The sequence below is a fragment of the Suncus etruscus genome, chromosome 6 (assembly GCF_024139225.1).
Source record: "Suncus etruscus isolate mSunEtr1 chromosome 6, mSunEtr1.pri.cur, whole genome shotgun sequence".
Taxonomy (NCBI): domain Eukaryota; kingdom Metazoa; phylum Chordata; class Mammalia; order Eulipotyphla; family Soricidae; genus Suncus; species Suncus etruscus.
Genome location: NC_064853.1, coordinates 41,171,135 through 41,192,792, shown reverse-complemented (window position 1 = coordinate 41,192,792; position 21,658 = coordinate 41,171,135). Strand labels below are relative to the sequence as shown.

General features: G+C 46.5%; 1 pseudogene; it reads left to right on the top strand.

Moving 5' to 3' along the window:
- Positions 1-5,927: 5,927 nt before the first annotated feature.
- LOC126011723 (dnaJ homolog subfamily C member 17-like) lies at positions 5,928-9,426 on the top strand (annotated as a pseudogene).
- Positions 9,427-21,658: the final 12,232 nt, after the last annotated feature.

Sequence of the window (21,658 nt, the reverse complement as noted above, 5' to 3'; positions counted from 1 at the left end):
CCAGGAGTGATTTCTGATTTCAGAACCTGGAGTAACCCCTGAGCGCCGCCGGCAGGTGTGCCCCCACCCCAAAACAAATAGTCCTACAGCGCTCCAACCAATCCTCATCCTTTCACCAGTGCTAATTTCCTGTCACCAATTTCTCCTGCCCACACCTGCCTGTATGACACCTCTCTCTCTCTCTCTCTCTCTTTCTCTTTCTCTCTCTCTCTCCCTTTTTTCTTCTCTCCTCTTTTTTCTTCTCTCTCTTCTCTCTTCTCTCTCTCTTTCTCTCTCCTCTTTTTTCTTCTCTCTCTCTTCTCTCTTCTCTCTCCCTTTTTTCTTCTCTCTCTCTTTTTTCTTCTCTCTCTTCTCTCTCTTCTCTCTCTCTTTCTCTCTCTCCTCTTTTTTCTTCTCTCTCTTCTCTCTCTTCTCTCTCTCTCTCTCTCTCTCTCTCTCTCTCTCTCTCTCTCGTCTCTCTTCTCCTCTCCCGTCCTCCCTCTTCTCACTTTTCCTTTGAGGCACCATGGTTTGCAATACCCCGTTATTAAAAGTATCATGCATATCACTTTACCTTTCTTCAGCATCCAATTCTTGTCCAGAGTGATCATTTCCAACTATGAAAAATGAGGGGGCTGAAGAGATAGCATGGAGGTAAAGCATTTGCCTTGCATGCAGAAGGATGATGGTTCGAATCCCGGCATCCCATATGGTCCCCTGAGCCTGCCAGGAGGGATTTCTGAGTGTAGAGCCAGGAGTAGCCCCTGAGAGCTGCCGGGTGTGACCCAACAATAAAAAAAAAAAAAAAAGGAAAGAAAGAAAAATGAGTTTCATTGCAGAAGGAAGTTCTTCTAGACCTCTGGGGGGACCTTGGCATCCAAAGGCAGCTGGACAAGTACCATGTGTATCTTACCAGCCCTTCCCCCATGCCATTCCACCCCAGAACAGCCAAGCCAGAGATATCCAAACATGGCCAGACATTGAATCAGATTTCTTTCTGAGGAGGGCTACAGGGCACACCTTTCAGGGGTCAATCCTAGTTCTGCACTCAGGAATCACTCCTATTAGGACTCAGGAGAACATAGAGGATGCTGGGATCAAACCTGGGTCAGCTTGATGCAAGGCAAGAGCCCTATGCACCATACTATCTCTTGGCCTTTAGGGTTTGGTGTGTGAGGAGGTGTTACTTATTTTTGAGGGAACTCAATCTAGAAAAGAAAGAGATCAAAAAAAAAAAGAAAAGAAAAGAAAAGAAAAGAAAAGAAAAGAAAAGAAAAGAAAAGAAAAGAAAGAGATCACTGTCTCAGAAAAAATAATGAAAGAAAAAAGAAACCACTCTGCCAAATGTCTTGGTGGTTTCTCACAGGTGCCTCTTAGAGTTTCTCTTCCTTGTTTCTGCCACCCTGGTCTGGTCTGGTGCATACATGGTTCTTCAGACTGGGGTACTTGCCCAACCTAGTCCCTTCACATTTTCACTATCATTTCTTCTAACAGGCCATCTACCCTATAGTGCTCTACTAATCCAAGTGCTACCAACACTTCCTGGTAACTGATGTCCACTAAACGTCATTCCAGGCCTGCAGAAATATCTCAAAAAAGCTTATTGCATGCATTATCTTAGGAAGCCTGGATTGTAACCTTTGCATTACATGGAACCCTGAGCACCAGCCTGAAACCACTGCTGAGCACTGCCAAAGATGGCCACAAAATAAAATAAAATAATGTTTAGGTTGGGGGGAACCAAAATAAAGTTGGTTAATCCATATAAAGCAAGCATCTTTTTTTTTGGGGGGGTTTTTGGACCACATCCGGTAATGCTCAGGGGTTACTCCTGGCTATGTGCTCAGAAGTTGCTCCTGGCTTGGGGGACCATATGGGACACCGGGGGATCGAACCGTGGTTCGTCCAAGGCTAGCGCAGGCAAGGCAGGCACCTTACCTTCAGCGCCACCGCCCGGCCCCATAAAGCAAGCATCTTAACTCTTGTGTTTTTACTCCTTTTGAATTCCAAAATTTATATAAAATGTTAAAAAATTAGTAGGAGGCCAGAGTGATAGAACAGTGGTAGGGGGCCCGGAGAGATAGCACAGCGGTGTTTGTCTTGCAAGCAGCCGATCCAGGACCAAAGGTGGTTGGTTCAAATCCCGGTGTCCCATATGGTCCCCCGTGCCTGCCAGGAGCTATTTCTGAGCAGATAGCCAAGAGTAACCCCTGAGCATCTCCGGGTGTGGCCCAAAAACCAAAAAAAAAAAAAGAAAAAGAAAAAAAAGAACAGTGGTAGGGCATTTGTCTTGCTTAAGGCCAAAACAGGACCAATGGTGGTTCGAATCCCAATATCTCATATGGTCCACTGTGCTGCCAGGAGCGATTTTTAAGTGCAGAGCCAGGAATAACCCCTGAGCGCCATTGGGTGTGACCCAAAATAAAAAAAAAAAAATAGAAGGGGCCAGTGAAAGTGTCTTACTAGGAATACAGCTCTTGCCTTGCACATAGCTAACTTGGGTTTGATCCCCTGGGCCTCATATGGTTCCTTTTTTTTTTTAGGTCACACCCGGTAACGCTCAGGGTTACTCCTGGCTATGCGCTCAGAAGTTGCTCCTGGCTTGGGGGACCATATGGGATGCTGGGGGATCGAACCGCAGTCCGTCCTAGGCTAGCGCAGGCAAGGCAGGCACCTTACCTCTAACGCCACCGCCCGGCCCCCTCATATGGTTCCTGAATGTTGATAAAAGAGATCCCAGAGCACAGAGCCAGGAGGAAGCTCTAAGCACTACCAAGTATGACCAAAAGCAAAACAACCAAAAATAACAAACAAATCTCCTTAGCAATAAACAAACAAACACACAAAAAGTAAGTCCCCAGCAATGCCAAGAAAGAAAACCTCCTCTTTAGACTCTGAGTCATAAAGTCATTTCACTTTAACTCTCAGCTCTGTCCATGCAGATTATGCTATGCTGGTAGGTACAACAAATGTCTGACAGACATGTGTGAGTGAGAGCAGGGAAGCAGGGAAGGAAGTGAAGGAGATCAGGCAGCAAGGTGGGTGGTGTGTCTGATCCCCTGCAGACCAGCAGGCAGTGATGTTGCCAAGAATACAGGAAGTTGGACAGGAATTTACCGAGTGCCTTTTTCTTGATTAGCTGGGAAGCTGGTGGTTTTTTCTACCTTGGCATGAGAAGGGCTTTTGCTTCTTTTTTTCAGGGACTGTACTTGGAGGGCTTGGGCTGGCTTGAGTGCCAGCAGAGCTGCATCTAGCTGGCTTGTAGGCAGTGTCAGGGACAAATTTAGGGCTTGGCTCTGCCCTGTAAGTCTCATATCTGGAGATCATTTAACTGGAAGTGGAGCCTTGAGCAGGCCACAATGTCCAGGCAGGTGGGCAAGACTGGTGGAGGTGGGGAGCCAAGAGCTGTGCAGTCCAATGTCTTTTTTTGTTTGTTTGTTTGTTTTTAGTCCAATGTCTTTGTAAGCAAAATCAGAGAACTGGGAAAAGTGGGTGGCCAGGTCACAGAAGTGAAGATGCATTATAGCACGTTTTCTAGTGCCTGTGGAATTCTAACTCGTGGATAAAACATTTTTTGTTTGCTTGTTTTGGGGCCACACCTGGCAGCAATCCAGAGTTACTCCTGGCTTTGCACTCAGAAATCACTCCTGGCAAGTTTGGGGGACCATATTTGATGCCAGGGATTGAATCCAGATCTGTTTTGTCCAAGGCAATTGCAAAGTACCCACTGTACTATCGTTCCAGAACTTCTTTTTCTTATTTTTTATCTTCTTTTATTTTATTTTTATTTATTTTTGGTTTGTGGGTCACACCCAGCAGAGCTCAGGGGTTACTCCTGGCTCTACACTCAGAAATCGCTCCTGACAAGCACGGGAGACCATATGGGACGCCGGGATTCGAACCGATGACCTTCCGCATGAAAGGCAAACACCTTACCTCCATGCTATCTCTCCGGCCCCCCCCTTCTTTTATATTTAATGAGCCACATCTGGCAGTTCTCATGGATCATTCTTAACTCTGTGATCAGGAATCACTCCCAGCTGTACTTAGGGGATCATATGTGGTACTGGTGATCCAACTGGGGTCTTTCAATGTACAAGGCAAATAGCTGGTTGTTTTGTTTTGTTTTTGTTTTTAACCAAACCCAAATGGTGTTCAAGGCTTACTCCTATCTCTGTGGTCAGGGATCACTCTTGGAAGTGCTTGTGGGGAAACCATATGTGATGCTAGGGATCCAAATGGGGTCAACTGGAGCCGGAGAGATAGCATGGAGGTAAGGTGTTTGCCTTTCATGCAGAAGGACAGTGGTTCGAATCCCGGCATTCCATATGGTCCTCTGTGCCTGCCAGGGGCGATTTCTGAGCCTAGAGCCAGGAGTAACCTCTGAGTACTGCCGGGTGTGACCCAAAAACAAAAACAAAAACCAAATGGGGTCAACTACATGTAAAGCAATATCTTAATTAATGCCTTAATATCTGTACCATCTCTTCAATCTTTTTGTTTCTTTGTTTTTGGGGTCATGCCCAGCAGCACTCAGGTGTTATTCCCAGCTTGAGGACCATATGGGATGCAGGGATTGAACCCAGGTTGGCAGTGTGCAAGACAAACTGTATTCTGCCCTCCTCACTGTACTATTGCTTCATCCCTAGTCTTTTTTTTTTTTTTTGGGGGGGGGCCACATTCAGTGGTGCTGAAGGCTTACTCTGGCTCTGTACTTGGGGCTGATCCTAGTAGGACTCTGGAGATCAGGGATGCTGAAGATCAAACCTGGGTCAGCCAAATGCAAGGCAAACACCCTACCTTTTTGCTATTGTTTTAGTTCCTGGGAGTAAACATTGATTTCTTTGTGATGCTGGGGTTCAAATCCAAGGCCTCAGTCCGCAAGGCAAGTGTTCTACCATTGACTAAAATTCCCAAGTTTTGAGAAAATATGAAACAAATATATAAAATATATAATAGTTGAAATAATAGAATCCCTAGGTCCAAAGATGCAGCTTCTTGTACTGGTAGAACAGAAGTGGTATTATTTGTGTGATGTTTTTTATGTTTTCTTGGGATTTTTGTTTTTGTTTGTTTGTTTGTTTTTGGAGGGGCCATACCTGGCGGTGCTCAGGGGTCACTCCTAGCTCTGAGCTCAGAAATCACTCCTGGCAGGCTCGGGGGACCATATGAGATGCCGGAATTCGAACCACCGTCCTTCTGCATGCAAGGCAAATGCCCTATCTCCATGCTATCTCTTCGGAAGTGGTTGTATTTGTTCTACCTGTAATTCTGTGCACCCCCAGCACATAGTCCTGGTATCCCTAAATTCTGATGGTTTGAACTGAAGTGCTGGACTCAGTCTCTGACCCAGACCCCTCAGGCCTGCACTGATGAATTAAGCATTGCCATGAGAAGGGCCCCTGGGTACCCATCCCACAGTACTTCTGGGTATGATCCCAGAAATACATACAACTTTTCAGAAGTTTAATTTTCCTTTACCCAGAAGTGAGCAGTGACAGAAACACTCCCTCAACACAAAACACAAGTTTTGAGTGTGAATCCAGCAAGGCTTAGCACCATGGCGATGAGCAAGAAGCTCTTTTTTTTTTTTTTTTTTTTTTTTGGTTTTTGGGCCACACCCAGCGATGTTCAGGGGTTACTCCTGGCTGTCTGCTCAGAAGTAGCTCCTGGCAGGTACGGGGGACCATATGGGACACCGGGATTCGAACCAACCACCTTTGGTCCTGGATCGGCTGCTTGCAAGGCAAACGCCGCTGTGCTATCTCTCTGGGCCCTTCAAGGAGCTCTTACAGATGGACTTGTATGTGCTGCTAGGCATTGAGAAGGAGGCAGCGGATAAAGAGGTGAAGAAGGAATACAGACAGAAGGCCCTCTCCTGCCACCCAGATAAGAATCCCAGAGCAGCGAAACTCTTCCACTAGCTTTCTCAGGCCTGGGAGGTACTAATGCATGCTGCAGTCAGGACTGCCTATGACAAGGTCAGGAAAGCCAAGAAGCAGGCAGTAGAGAGGACCCAGAAACTCGATGAGAGGGGGAAGAAAGTGAAGTTGGACCTAGAGGCCCAGGAACAGCTGGCCCAGACCCTTAGTATGGAGGAGAAAGAGGAGGGCTGGAGCACCAGGACACAGGAGCAAGAGATTGAATGCCTGCGAGAAGAGGGTTCCTGGCATCTGCAGGAACATCAGAGGCTGATCCAGGAGCAGCTATGCCAGGAGAGCGAACAGAGGCTGAGAGGGAAGGCAGAAGATCCTGCAGGCAAAGGGACCCCCAAGCTGAAGCTAAAATGGAAATAAAAGAAGGAGTTCGAGTCACAGGGCGGCTACTCCAGAGATGTGCTCATGTGGCTCCTACAGAAGTATGGAGATGTGCTCAATTTGGTGCTTTCCAGTAGAGGCCTGGAACTGGTGTGGTGAAGTTTGCTACTGTCAAGGCTATGGAGCTGGCTGTCCAGAATGAAGTGGGCCTGATTGACTGTTGTATATGGAAATATTTCCATAAGATTATTCTTTGCGGGGCTGGAGAGATAGCATGGAGGTTAAGGCGTTTGCCTTTCATGCAGAAGGTCATCGGTTCGAATTCCGGCATCCCATATGGTCCCCCGTGCCTGCCAGGAGCAATTTCTGAGGCTGGAACCAGGAATAACCCCTGAGCACTGCCGGGTGTGACCCAAAAACCACACACACACACACACACACACACACACACAGAAAGAAAAAGAAAAGATTATTCTTTGCCTGTTGTCCCACCTTGACCTTCCAGTGGGGGCGCTGTTGAGAGCCGAATAAATAGTTTGGGAGCGAGGTGTTCAGGGTCTTTTGCCAGAGTTGGCTGGCTGGCTGGCTGGCTCTAGGTGTATTTTGGAGCTAGCAGCAGGCTGACAAAGGAGTCTCTTTGCCCAACCTTTTACCCCTTAACCCTCCTGTCTGTGTGGATTTTTTGCTGCAAATAAATATTACCAAGATCTCTTCCCAAAAGGGGACAAGAGGATGGGAATCAATTTCTCATTCTGGGAGCTTTTTGCGGATATGCAAACAATCAACAAAGGAATAAACGGGACCCAACAAATGGGGCAACAATTGACAACCCTTTGAAGATTTCATGGTTGGAAAGACAGCCTCGGGACACAGCAGGGCCCAACCACTCAAGCCTGTCACTGGGCTCTGTGGTGTCTGAGAGGGACTATGAGAGTCTTGTCATGATGTGCTTGTGCCAAGCAGCTGAACCGCAGCAGCTGATGGCCCGGATGCAGCAGGAGGACGAGGCAGCTCACCCAGCCCCTTCGCCCTTTTCTTCTTTGCCAATTAATATTTTGACTGTTTTTAAAAAACAAAACAAAACAAACAAACAAAAAAACACCACAAGGATAGCTGGGTGAGGGCGGAGCCAGAGTCTTCTGAGGCCACTGCATTTATTGAGCCAAAATCAGGTCCTGATTAGAACAGAATTCTAGTGAAAATGAATACAGTTTTAGTACATGTATATTCCAAATACAGTACAGGACAGACTTGCATTAAAAAATTTATTAGGGGGGGCCGGAGAAATAGCATGGAGATAAGGCATTTGCCTTTCATGCAGAAGGACGGTGGTTCGAATCCTGGCATCCCTTATGGTCTCCTGAGCCTTCCAGGAGGAATTTCTGAGCGTAGAGCCAGGAGTAACCCCTGAGTGCTGCAGGGTGTGAGCCAAAAACCCCCCCAAAAATTTATTAGGGGCCAGAGAGGTGTACAACAGGTAGGGTTATCCCTGCCACTACATATAAATTTTTTTTTTTTGTTCTTGGGTCATGCCCGGTGGCATTCTGGGGTTACTCCTGGCTTTGCAGTCAGAAATCGCTCCTGCAGGAACAGGGGACCATATGGGATACTAGGATTCGAACCACCGTTAGTCCTAGATCGCCGCGTGCAAAGCAAACACTCTACTGCTATGCTATCTCTCCAGCCCCTACATATGATTTTTTTTTTTTAACACTACCAGGAATAAACCCTGAGCACACAGTCAGGAGTAAGCCCTGAGTACAACCGGGTGTGGCCCCATCCCCCCATTTTTCCTGTGTAACTTGATCTTACCTGCAAGACCCCTCCCATTCTTGGGAGTTAAGATGCAGGGCAAGCTAAGAATGGCATGTGCTTAGATAGGTTTATGATATAGGTTACACACGTGATGGCCAGGGCAAATAAAACTGATATTTCCTGATGCCTGTCTCTGGATGAGTTTTCTACCCGCCAAGACTACCTGAAGTTGCTGACCCACCGGTTAATGGGGAATGGAGCCACGTGGCTGGGGCCTAAGGACAAGGCCCCCATTTCCATCCAGCTCTATCTTAAGGGCCTTCTTTATTAATTTAAACAACACCCGGTAAGCGGGTATGGCGCAAAATCAAACAAACAGATTTGTTGAAGCCAGAGATACAGTGAATAAGGCACTTATCTGGCTTGATCTGACTTGATCCTCAGCAACCCTATATGGGCTCCTGAGGCCTCCAGGAGTGATCCCTGAGTGCAGAGCCAGGAAAGTCCTGAGCACCACTTGAGTTCCCCCCGCCCCCAAAAACCCTGCCTGCATTCACCACCAAAAAAAAGAAAGAAAATATTTGATTTGTTGGGGTTGAAGAGATACCACAGAGTATAAGGCCCAGAATCCACAGACAGTTCCCAAGCACTACCAGGAGTTATTCCTGAGCACCGCTGGATATTACCTATTTGTTGGACCAGATGGACAGCTCAGTGGGGTGAGCTTTATATGTAGAAACCTAGGTTTGATTTCCCAGTATCACATGTTCCCTGCACTACCAGGATAGCCTCGAGCACCACGGGAGGGGAGGTCCAAAAAAATCCAAACAAAAATATCACTCAAATTTGTCTTCAGAATTTTCATCAATCTTTCCCATAAGGTAGTGATTTTGCTGGCTTCACTCCCAGGGGCGCAGGCAGAGCTACGTGGGAGGGCAGAGCAGGCTGCTCTGGTACCAGGTACTGAGAATGAGGCCTGGGGCAGCACTGAGCTCCCAGCATGCAGAGCCTGGAAACAGGCCTTTGTGCATAGGCCCCATGTTTCTGGTCTCTGGGAAGAAACTGGGAGTACTGAGCTCAATGGTAATTCTGAGCTGGTGTCACCAGGGCAAGGCCAGAGTGAAGAACACCCCAACTCCCAGTTGTTTGGTAATGGCTGCTGAACCAGACTAGAGAAGTACTGCAAGGATGTGGGGGTGGAGTGGGAGGAGAGAGGAAATAGGCAGGTTTGGGTCACAGAAACAGGCTGTTTTGGGCCTTTGGGCTTAGGGACAAGAACAGGCTGGAACTGCAAGCTGCTGAGAGGCAGACAGTAGGGACAAAGGTAGGACAAAGGTGGTGGGGATACTGGGGTCCCTTAAGCATTGTGTCTTTGCAGGCTTCCTGGCTCAGCTCCCAGAAGAAGGGGGCAGCTGGAGTGATGAGTGTGGGCTAACGGAGGAAGCATGCCAAAGTGTTCTCTCCTGTCTCAGAACACAAGGATCCTAGCTAGAACAGATGGTGAAGCCGAGAGGAAGAAAAAGAGATGGAGGAGAAATAAACAGGGACAGCAACCAAGGCTGCCTGGAGGAGGAGATGGGCCAGTTTCAGAGGCAGGGACTGAGCGGTGCACCTACCACAGATGCAGCGTACTGTGGGGGCCTAGAAATTGGCAACTCCCAGCTTCAAGACCTTCCTCCTCTTGGGTGGGAGGGGCTTGCCCAAAAGTGCTCAGCCAATCAGCTCAGTGATTCAGTGTGAGGTCCCAAGGATGCAGTTAGCCCCTGTGTTGTCAGGGATTGCTTGGGTCACCCTGGCAGTGCTTGGGTGCCTATGGGTTCACACCTCGTGGTATTCTGGGGACCATGTAAGTCCAGTCCTTAACCCTTACACTTTGTCTCTGGCTCTAATCACAATCATTTTTGGAACAACTTCATGGTGTGCTGGTAAAGAACAGGTGCAGGGTCCAGAAGCCCCCCAGGGGGGCCCGGCCAGCAGGAATTAGCTGGGAAGGCTTCTCAGACGACCGCACTTCTATTTTGCTGAGTAGAAGCACAACCACACTGTAAGAAAATTAAGAGAGGTTAATAATAAATGGCCTAAGACAATATTTCACTGTTCAAAGGCGTTTATTGAAATACAACTCCTTCTTTTATAGTGAAGGAGAAGGGGGCAGTACAAAGGTGCTGTCAATCATACTTTTGGCGCGAAGGCTCATAAGGAAGTGGGCAGTGGGCTAGGGGCTGGATGTCCTTCAAGCTATGCTGAACGTGCTGTTTCAATGGAAACTTCTAGTGTCCTTCTAGCTGCATTCCTAATTGCTTGACTATCAGGAAATGGTGCAATATGTGCTTGCCTAAGTGATCTTGAACAGACAATATAGCATATACTTATTGATAACAGCCTAAATTACTCCGGAATGTGGTCTTAAGGAATGGGGCCTAGTTTCTGATAACTGTACCAGGCAGTTTTTACTCTCCTCCGGGCATAGAGCTTAATTATGTCCTGCAGCTGCACATTCTTTTCTCTTAGCTCAAAAATTTACAGCAAGACTGCATATTGCTTTTAGGTGAAAAGCTGGGCTATGGCAGAGAGAACAGCAAAATGTCCTCAAACAAGTCAGTCCCCAACAAACAGGGGAGTGGAGTGATAGCACAGCGGTCAGCATTTGTCTTGCATGCGGCAGACCCTGTATGGACACGGGTTCGATTCCCAGCATCCCATATGAGCCCCCTAAGCCTGACAGAAGCGATTTCTGAGTGAAGAGCCAAGATTAACCCTGAGTGCCACCAGGTGTAGTTCAAAAAACAAAAATAATTGCTTTTAAAAAAAAGAACTTGGGCTGGAGAGATAGCATGGAGGTAAGGCGTTTGCCTTTCATGCAGGAGGTCATCGGTTCAAATCCCGGTGTCCCATATGGTCCCCCGTGCCTGCCAGGAGCAATTTCTGAGCCTGGAGCCAGGAATAACCCCTAAGCACTGCCGGGTGTGACCCAAAAACCACAAAAGAAAAAAAAAAAAAAAAAAAGAACTTGAGGGGCTAGAGCGGCCAAGACAGGATAGAACCCTGTTCGAATCCTGGCATTCCATATGGTCTCCCGAGCCTGCCAGGAGCTACTTCTGAGCACAGAGCCAGGAATAACTCCTGAGCACCACCGGATGTGAAACCCCCCCCCAAAAAAAAAGAATTTGATGGGATAGTAGTTTTAGGGTGAAGTCTGATTTGTAGCATTTGTCAATCTCCTTGATGTAAATACAGTGGTTCCTCCAACAACAGGCAACTGAGGGGACACTGACCTCATGTCTAAAAACTGAGCTTAGTTTCTTTTCTCCCTTTTGGCTGTGCTGCTCATGGTTTTAGTGATGGTGTTTGCCAGAAGTTGCATGCACCTGGTGGTGTGAGGAGATTTGCTTGTTTTTTTTTTTTTTTTAATTTTGTTCTGAGGTTTTATCTGATTGTGCTCAGAGTTTACTCCTGGCTCTGTGCTCAAAAATCACTGCTAGCTGGGTTCAGGAAACATTTGGGGGTGCCAGGGATTGAACCTAAATGTCCTAGCTACTGTACTACCTCTCTGGCCCAATGGTACTCTGGTGAGGTGCTGGGGGGTCCTAGACAACAGGGCTGCTAGACCACACTCTGAGTCTATTGATGGCACTAGGGAACCATCTCAGTCTCATAACTACAATGCAGCACTTTTGCTTCTGAGTTATTCTGGCTCCCTAAGTATAACTTTTGACACCCTCCCCAAAATAATCTAGCTATTGTTGTTAACTAAAAGTCTTTTCTTTTGGGGTTAATTGGGCCACATCCAGTGGAGCTTAAGGGTGGACTCTTGATTCTGTATTGAGGGATCAATCCTGGTATGTTTGGGGACTGATGGAATACTGGGGTTCAAACCTGGGTTGGCAGTGTGCAGGGAAGTACCCTACCGATTGTACTATTGCTCCAGCTTGTTAACAAAAAGTATTGCTGATAACACAAAATTGATTAATAATATATAGCATATATGTATTCTCACAACTAGAAAAAAGAAAAATTTGGGGGCCGGAGAGATGGCATGGAGGTAAGGTGTTTGCCTTTCATGCAGGGGTCGTTGGTTCAAATCCCGGCATCCCATATGGTCCCCCAAGCCTGCAAGGAGCGATTTCTGAGCGTGGAGCCAGGAGTAACCCCTGAGCACTGCCGGGTGTGACCCAAAAACCAAAAAAAAAGAAAAAAGAAAAATATTATGAAGAAACTCAGAAAAGGTGATGGGGGGGTGTCTAGTGGGACAGTACATGTCTTGGGTGTGTGAGGCCCTGAGTTTGATCCCTGAAGCTACACTGCCTTCCTTTCCCAACTACCACCTCTGTGCCCTGCTGAATATGACTTCCAAATCAAGCAAAAAGAGAAAGGAAGAGACTTTATTTATTTTTTGGTTCTTGGGTCACACCCAGTGGCACCCAGAGGTTACTCTTAGCTTTGCACTCAGAAATTGCTCCTGGCAGGCATGGGGGACCATATGGGATGCAGGGATTCAAACCATCATCTATCCTGGATCGAATGCATGCAAGGCAAATGCCCTACCGCTGTGCTATCTTTCCAGCCCTAGAAAGGGACTTTTAAGGAAGAGAAATAATACAATTATCATACTGTATTGTATTAAGAACTTTGTTTATACGGGGCCGGGCGGTGGCGCTAAAGGTAAGGTGCCTGCCTTGCCTGCGCTAGCCTTGGACGGACCGCGGTTCGATCCCCCGGTGTCCCATATGGTCCCCCAAGCCAGGAGCAACTTCTGAGCACATAGCCAGGAGTAACCCCTGTGCATTACCGGGTGTGGCCCAAAAACCAAAAAACAAAACAAAACAAAAAAAAAAAAAAAAGAACTTTGTTTATTGGGGCCAGACCAATAATACAGCAGGTAAGACACTTGAAACCTGGTCTCGATTCATTTTGTTTGTTTTTGGGTCACACCTGGCTGCACTCAGGGGTAATTCCTGGCTCTGCACTCAGAAATTGCTCCTCCAAGGGGGCCGGAGAGAGAGCACAGAGGTAGGGTGGCAGATCCAGGACAGACAGTGGTTCGAATCCCAACCCCTCCCCCCCAAATACAAAAAAATAATTGCTCCTGGCAGGCTCTGGGGACATATGGGATACTAAGAATCGAACCCATGTCTGTCCCAGGTGGCAATGCTTTACTGCTGTGCTATCTCTCTGGCCCCCTGGGCTCAATTCTTGCCATCTCATATGGTCCAGGAGTGATTCATGAGTGCAGAGTCAGAATAACCCCTGAACACTTCCAGGTGACTTAAAAACAAACAATTTTGTTTATTGGTGGTAAAATGATGCTCAAAAGACTGTAGTACATGCATGGTTTGTTCTGGAGCCTTGGATTTGATCAAGTACTATGTAGTCACCCAATCACTATAAGATGATCAAATCTGTGGCAGAAGTAATCCAAATGCAGGGCCGGAGAGATAGCCCAGTAGTAGGGCATTTGCTTTGCACGTGGCTGACTCGGAACAGACCTAGGTTTGATTTCCGGCATCCCATATGCTCCCCTGAGCCTGCCAGAGGCGATTTCTAAGCACAAAGCCAAGAGTAATCCCTGAGCACAGCTGGATGTAGCCCAAAAATTAAAAAAAAAAAAAAAAAAAGGGGGCGGGCTGGAGAGATAACATGGAGGTAGGGCGTTTGCCTTTCATGCAGGTCATTGGTTCGAATACCGCATCCCATATAGTCCCCTGGGCCTGCCAGGAGTGATTTCTTTCTTTCTTTCTTTCTTTCTTTCTTTCTTTCTTTCTTTCTTTCTTTCTTTCTTTCTTTCTTTCTTTCTTTCTTTCTTTCTTTCTTTCTTTCTTTCTTCTCTTTCTTTCTTTCTTTCTTTCTTTCTTTCTTTCTTTCTTTTCTTTCTTTCTTTCTTTCTTTCTTTCTTTCTTTCTTTCTTTCTTTCTTTCTTTCTTTCTTTCTTTCTTCTTCTTTCCTTTCTTTCTTTCCTTTCTTTCTTCTTCTTTCTTTCTTTCTTTCTTTCTTTCTTTCTTTCTTTCTTTCTTTCTTTCTTTCTTTCTTTCTTTCTTTCTTTCTTTCTTTCTTTCTTTCTTTCTTTCTTTCTTTCTTTCTTTCTTTCTTTCTTTCTTTCTTTCTTTCTTTTCTTTCTTTCTCTTTTTTTCTTTCTTCTTTTTTCTTTCTTTTTTTTTCTCTCTTTTTTTCTCTTTCTTTTTTGGTTTTTAGGCCACACCCGGCGGTGCTCAGGGGTTACTCCTGGCTGTCTGCTCAGAAATAGCTCCTGGCAGACACGGGGGACCATATGGGACACCGGGATTCGAACCAACCACCTTAGGTCCTAGATTGGCTGCTTGCAAGTCAAACACCGCTGTGCTATCTCTCTGGGCCCAGGAGTGATTTCTGAGCCTGGAGCCAGGAGTAACCCCTGAGTGCTGCTGGATGTGACCGCCCCCCCAAAAAATGAACAAACCAAAAAAAAAAAAAAATGAAGTCCAAGAGCAATGCCAGGTGTGGCCTAAAAACAAAAACTGAAACAAATAAAAATATGCTTATTAGGGGCTGGAGAGATAGCATGGAGGTAAGGCATTTGTTTGCCTTGCATGCAGAAGGACAGTGGTTTTTATCCAGGCAGAAGTGATTCCTGAGTGTAGAGCCAGGAGTAACCCCTGAGCAAAACAAACAAACAAACAAACAAAAAATATATATATATGCTTATCAATAAACAGGTATATTTTGTTTGTTTGTTTTTCAGTCACATCCGGCAGCGCTCAGGAGTTACTCCTGGCTCTACGTTCAGAAATCACTCCTGACGGGGCCAGAGAGATAGCATGCAGTTAGAGTATTTGCCTTGCATGCAGAAGGATGGTGGTTCAAATCCCGGCATCCCATGTGGTCCCCTGAGCCTGCCAGGAGCTATTTCTGAGTGTAGAGCCAGGAGTAACCCCTGAGCAATCACTCCTGGCAGGCTCAGGGGACCATATGGGATGCCAAGGTTTGAACCACTGTTTTTCTGCATGCAAGGCAAATGCCTTACCTCCATGCTATCTCTTTGACCCCAACAGGTGCTTTTGTTTGTTTGTTTTTTGGTCCACACCCAGCAGAACTCAGAGGTTACTCCTGACTCTGCTCAGAAATCACTCCTGGCAGGCACGGGGGACCATATGGGATGGCGGGATTTGAACCACCATTGATCCTGGATTGGCCGCTTGCAAGGTAAATGCCCTATCACTATGTTATCTCTCTGGGCCCTGTACAGGTGTATTTATTTTTATTTTGTTATAAAGGGCATACCCACCCAGTGGTGTTCAGGACTTATTCCTGGCTCTGTATTCAGGGATCACTCCTGGAGGAACTGGGGTGGGGGGGATATGTGGTACCAAGGACCGAAGTCAGCTGCATGCAAGGTCTTGCCTTCTGGCCCCAATCACTTGGGAGTTTTGTTGGGATCAAACCACCCCATGCCCCCAAAACTATCTGGTCCCTCAAGTCACTTTCCTCCTCAAGCCTTGGCTCTGGAGAGACACCAAGTCCAAGATTAAAGAAAAAATAACAGTAACAAACTTATCCACATTTTCAAGTTTTGGGGAATTTCAGCCTGCTTTTGCTTGGTGCAGTGATACTACTCCAAGCCGTGAAGCCTGGGACTCTGGAATAACTCAGATTTGAGTGCTTCTGTCATGATAATAAAAAAGCTGAGGCAAGTTTCGTGGTACCTGGCAACCCTAGATCCCTTTAAAGCTTCTATCCCTACTCCCAGGGGAAAAAGAAAAATCACACAGAGGTCATTCCTGGGCTGGTGAGATAGCACAGCAGATAAGGCACGTGCCTTGTGTGTCTGACCTGGGTTTGATTCCTGCACACTCCATGTTCTCCCAAACCCCACCAAGTCTTAAGACCAGGTCTTATCCTATTTTAGGCTTATCCTATTTTACAGTTGAGAAAACAGAGGATCAGAGAGGGTAAATCACATGCCTAAAGGCAAGATTGTATAAAGCAGTCAAGCTTGAGTGCCAGATAGTACTGGGATTAAGGTGCTTGCTTTGATGCATTCAAACAAATCTAAATCCCCAAGCCCGGAGAGATAGCACAGCGGTGTTTGCCTTGCAAGCAGCTGATCCAGAACCAAAGGTGGTTGGTTCGAATCCTGGTGTCCCATATGGTCCCCCGTGCCTGCCAGGAGCTATTTCTGAGCAAACAGCCAGGAGTAACCCCTGAGCAACGCTGGGTGTGGCCCCAAAACCAAAAACAACAACAACAACAACAAAAAACAATCTAAATCCCAGGAACCACACATGGTCCCTCAGCACTGCCAGGGGTCACTGTTAAGCCTCTGAGCAACGTGCATGGTATGGACCAACCCCCCAAAATAAGTAGTCCAGGCTGAGAATATGGGAACTTGGGGAGATAGCTCAAAAGTCTGACTCCAAGGTCAATCTCTGGCACCATATAGCCAGGCCAAGTATTACCAGAAGTAGATTCTGGACTCCCAAGACTGGAACTTGGATCTGATTCCAAAGCTTATTCTATTTATACCTGGTGACTCTCTTAGACCTTTGCAGCATAAACCACCCCAACTTTACCTCTTCCCCTAACTGGAGCAAGGGATAAAAAGACATAAAGCATTAATTTGTTGACAACTCTTTTAGCCTTTTAGTTTGGAGTCAAACTTAACAGTGCTCAGGCTTTACTCCTGGTTCTGTATCCAGGGAGCAGTTCTGGTGGTGCTCAGGGGACCATATTATGGTGCTGGACTAAACCCTGATAATCTCTGTGCAAAAACAAGTGCTTTATCCACTGTACTTTTTCTTGGGTCCCCTATTAGTTTTCATGATTTTTTGTTTTTGTTTTTGTTTTTTTGTTTTTTTGTGTTTTTTTTTTGGTTTTTGGGCCACACCCGGTGACGCTCAGAGGTTACTCCTGGCTATGCGCTCATAAGTCGCTCCTGGCTTGGGGGACCATATGGGACGCCGGGGGATCGAACCGCGGTCCATCCAAGGCTAGCGCAGGTAAGGCAGGCACCTTACCTCCAGCGCCCCTGTTTTTTTTTTTTTTGGTCACACCCAGAAGCAATCAAGTCAGTGGTTACTCCTGGATCTACACTCAGAAATCGTTCCTGGCAGTCCTGGGGACCATGTGGGATGCCAGGATTCGAACCACTATCCTTCTGCATTGCAAGGCAGATGCCCTGCCTCGATGCTATCTCTCTGGCCCCAAGTTTTCATGGTTTTGAGAATTTTCTTTTGTTACTACATGCAGTGTTATTTGGCTACTCTTGGTAGAGTGCTCAAGGATCACTCCAGCGGTGTTTGGGAGGCCATGAGGTGCCAAGGATGGAAGTCAAGGCTCCAACATGGATTCCAATCCTTTGAGCCATCTCTCCAACACCCCCATGTTAATTTTTGCTGACCAAACCATAAGAATATTTTTGGGGGACCAGAACAATAGCACAAACAGTAAGGCACTTGCTTGCATGCAGCCAACACAGGACAGACCCTGGTTAGAATCCTGGCATCCCATATGGTCCCCAAGCCTGACAGGAGCGACTTCTGAGTGAAGAGCTGGGAGTAACCCCTGAGCGCCACCCCCTGAGCGCTGCCAGCTGTGACCCCCCCCAAAAGAATATTTTTGGCTATACCCAGTGATACTAAAGGGTTACTCTTAGCTCTTCACTCAGGAATTACTCTGGGCAGTGCTTGGAGGACCATATGGGATGCCAGGGAATGAACCTGGGTTGGTCACTTGCAAGGCAAGCACCGTTCCTGCCATACTATGTCTCTGGTCCCCATAAGAATAAAAATTTGGGGGGGATTTGGGCCACACCTGGTAGTGCTCAGGGGTTACTCTGGCTCTGAGCTTAGAAATTGCTTTTGAGGGGCCGGAGAGATAGCATGGAGGTAAGGCGTTTACCTTTCATGCAGAAGGTCATCAGTTCGAATCCCGGCGTCCCATATGGTCCCCCGTGCATGCCAGGAGCAATTTCTGAGCACGGAGCCAGGAAAAACCCCTGAGCACTGCCGGGTGTGACCCAAAAACCAAAAAAAAAAAAAAAGAAATTGCTTTTGACAGGCAGAGGGGATCATGTGGGATGCCAGGGTGGGTATGCTGCTTGCATCATCCCAATCACCCTACTGCTCTGCTATTGCTCTGATTTCCTAGAAAAAGAATGCTTTTTTTTTTTTTTTTTTTTTTTGGTTTTTGGGTCACTCCCGGCGATGTTCAGGGGTTACTCCTGGCAGTCTGCTCAGAAATAGCTCCTGGCAGGCACGGGGGACCATATGGGACACCGGGATTCGAACCAACCACCTTTGGTCCTGGATAGGCTGCTTGCAAGGCAAATACCACTGTGCTATCTCTCCAGGCCTAAGAATACTTTATTTGTTTATTTTTGGATTTTGAGCCACACCCAGCAGTTTCCAGGGATTACTCCTGGCTCTATGCTCAGAAATTGCCCCTATCAGGCTCAGGGGTCCATATGGGATACCATGAATTGAACGGGTTCGTCCTGGGTGCCCTACTGCTGTACTATCTCTTCAGCCCTAAGAATATTTTTTTGGTGGGGGCACACCCAGCGGTGCTTGGATTACCTCTGGCTCTGCTCTCAGAAATCGCTCCTTGCTGACTTGCAGACTCGGAGGACCATATGGGATGCCAGGGATAGAACACGGGTTCATCCCGTGTTGGCTGTGCGCAAAGTAAATACATTACCATGTCACACCCCACTCAGAAGAGGCACACACCACAAGGTAGAGTGCCCTCCTGAGAAAGAAATTATATGCCAAAAGGCCCGCAAAAAGCAGTCAAAATCACTTGACCCTTTGCGTGGATTATTTGGACATAATTTCATAAGGGCTGTAACTATTTCTCTCTTTATTTTAAACCTTTATTAGAAATCAGGCCTTAGTAAATTCTTTCTAACTAGAACAGCAATCAAACAGCCAAAAGTCTCCCATTTAATAGCTCCCTGTAATTTTTGCTACCTTGGCGCCTAAATTCAGGCCTTTCCATAAACTTAGCTCATAATAAAGTAATTTTCATTTTTTCCCCAAAACACTGATACATTCCTCACATCCCAATTCCCCTGTAATTACGTTTTCCTTCTGTTTTACCCAATACAAAGTGAACCCAAAACAAACTGGCCTTTTCACCTTCAGTATCAGCTCTTTAATATGCTAATCTAAGCCAGGGTCTTTCCTTTCTTTCCCAGCCTCTTTGATGTCTAGAATTTGCATCTGCCTTCCAAGTCTCTAACCTTTAAAAACAGCTAGCTCAAAAAATAAATTTGTCTTTCGTTTCTGCTAACAAAAGTCCCCATGCAATCTGCGTGGTTTCATTCATTTCTACAACATATTTTCCGTCGTTCGCCGTCCGTGTACCCACTTTCTCCCCGTGGGATTTTTCCCGAAACTCCACGAAGGATCTGTTTGCAGGCGCTGGCGTCTTGCGAACAGGTTTGGCCCGCAACATTACCACTATGCTATCACTCCAGTCCTGCCTTAAGAATATTTTAAGGGCCCGGAGAGATAGTACAGCGGCGTTTGCCTTGCAAGCAGCTGATCCAGAACCAAAGGTGATTGGTTCAAATCCTGGTGTCCTATGGTCCCCTGTGCCTACCAGGAGCTATTTCTGAGCAGACAGCCAGGAGTAACCCCTGAGCACCGCCAGGTGTGGCCCAAAAGCCAAAAAAAAAAGAATACTTTATTTTTTTTTGTTTGGTTGGTTTTGGTTTTTGGGCCACACCCGTTTGACGCTCAGGGGTTACTCCTGGCTATGCGCTCAGAAATTGCCCCTGGCTTGGGGGACCATATGGGACACCAGGAGATCGAACCGTGGTTCGTCCTACGCTAGCGCTTGCAAGGCAGACACCTTACCTCTAGCGCCACCTTCCTGGCCCCCCAAAAAAGAATATTTTAAAGCATAATGATATTGAACTTTTATTGGCCTGTAAGCAAGATAGTCTCAAGATCAGCATTATTAATACTTTGAGCATATTATTCCTTGTGTGAGTCAGGCCTGTGCGATATACAATGCTCAGCTGCTGCTCTGGTCTTAACCTACCAGATGTCAATAATTGCTCTGCTCCTTGTTTCCTCTCTCTTCTCATGGCAATCAAAAGCATCTCCTCCCGGGGCCAGAGAGATAGCATGGAGGTAGGACGTTTGCCTTGTATGCAGAAGGACGGTAGTGCGAATCCCAGCATCCCATATGGTCCCCCAAGCCTGCCAGGAGCGGTTTCTGAGTTTAGAGCCAGGAGGAACCCCTGAGCGCTGCCAGATGTAACCCAAAAACAAACAAACAAAAACAAAAAACAAAAAGCATCTCTTCCCAATATGGTTGCCCAAATCTGCCAGCAGTGATCCCTGACCTCAGAGGCAGGGGTAAACACTGAGTACCTCTCAATGTGACCCCAAAACAAAACAGACCAAAAAAAAAGAATTAAGAAAAATGTGTACATATTTATAGATACCAATTCTGGGTCTGTCCTGTACAGCAGGGCCTGAGAAGATGACTTTTGGCAGGAGACACAGACACATAATGGATGGTTTCAGTACATCGTGATGAAAATAGGGAGAATTGTACAAGCAAAATAGGATCAGGAGGCAGTTCGAGTAAGTCCATCCAGAGAAATAGGTCAACAGGCTGAGCACATGCTTTATATGTAAGAGGGCAAAGTTCTATTGCTGCCACAGTTTGATCTCTGAAGCACCACTGGAAATGACCCTGGAACACTCCAGGGTGTGGCACAAACCTCCCTCAGCAAATGCCATATACGCTATATTTTCACTTCATGGTACTTCCATTGTTCTTAAAGTAAAATCTATCCTGGACCTGGACTCTCAAACACAGCAGAGTCTGGCTCCAGTGACCTCTGTGCCTCACTGTGCTTTAGTTCCTATTACACAGAAAAGTCAACGGCAAGCATGAAAATATTTATATGTGCCAAATCTTTTTTAGGTCACAGGATTTTTCTGTGTGTTCTTTCTACCTAGAATGCTCTTCTCCAATTCCTAGACTGGTTAACTATGTTTACAGGTCCTTTCCTCAGAGGTGCTTCCGCTTATCTTCCAATATAGATGAAAACCTCCAGATTCTATGTCAAGGGTCAGTAGACTTGAGGCTGGAGTGACAGTACACTGGATAAGGAGTTTGCCTTGCATGTGGCCCGTCCTGGGTTTAATCCCCAGCACCCAATACGGTCCTCCAAGCTTTCCAGGAATGATTCCTGAATACAGAGTCAGAAGTAAACCCTGGGGCCAGAGAGATAGCATGAAGGTAAGGCATTTGCCTTTCCTGCAGAAGGTCAGTGATTCATATCCCGGCATCCCATATGGTCCCCTGAGCCTGCCAGGAGTGATTTCTGAGCATAGAGCCAGGAGTAAACCCTGACCTGCCAGGTGTGACCCAAAAACAAAAAAAAAAGAAAAGAAAAGAAAAGAAAAAAGAAAAACAGAAATAAGCCCTGATTATTATGGGTGTGGTCCAAAAACCAAAAAAGGCGGGGGAGGGGTCAGTGAACTTTTTCTGTGAAGGGCAGGTGGTAAATACTTTGGGTTTCTCAGGCCATTTGGACTGTCAGAACCTACTCAGATCTGCATCACAGCAGCTATATTTTTATATGCTGATTTAGAATTTCAGATTAAAAAATATGTCAAGAAAAATATGTCAAAAATATTAGCTTCTCAAATACTGGAAGAGACAGTACAAGG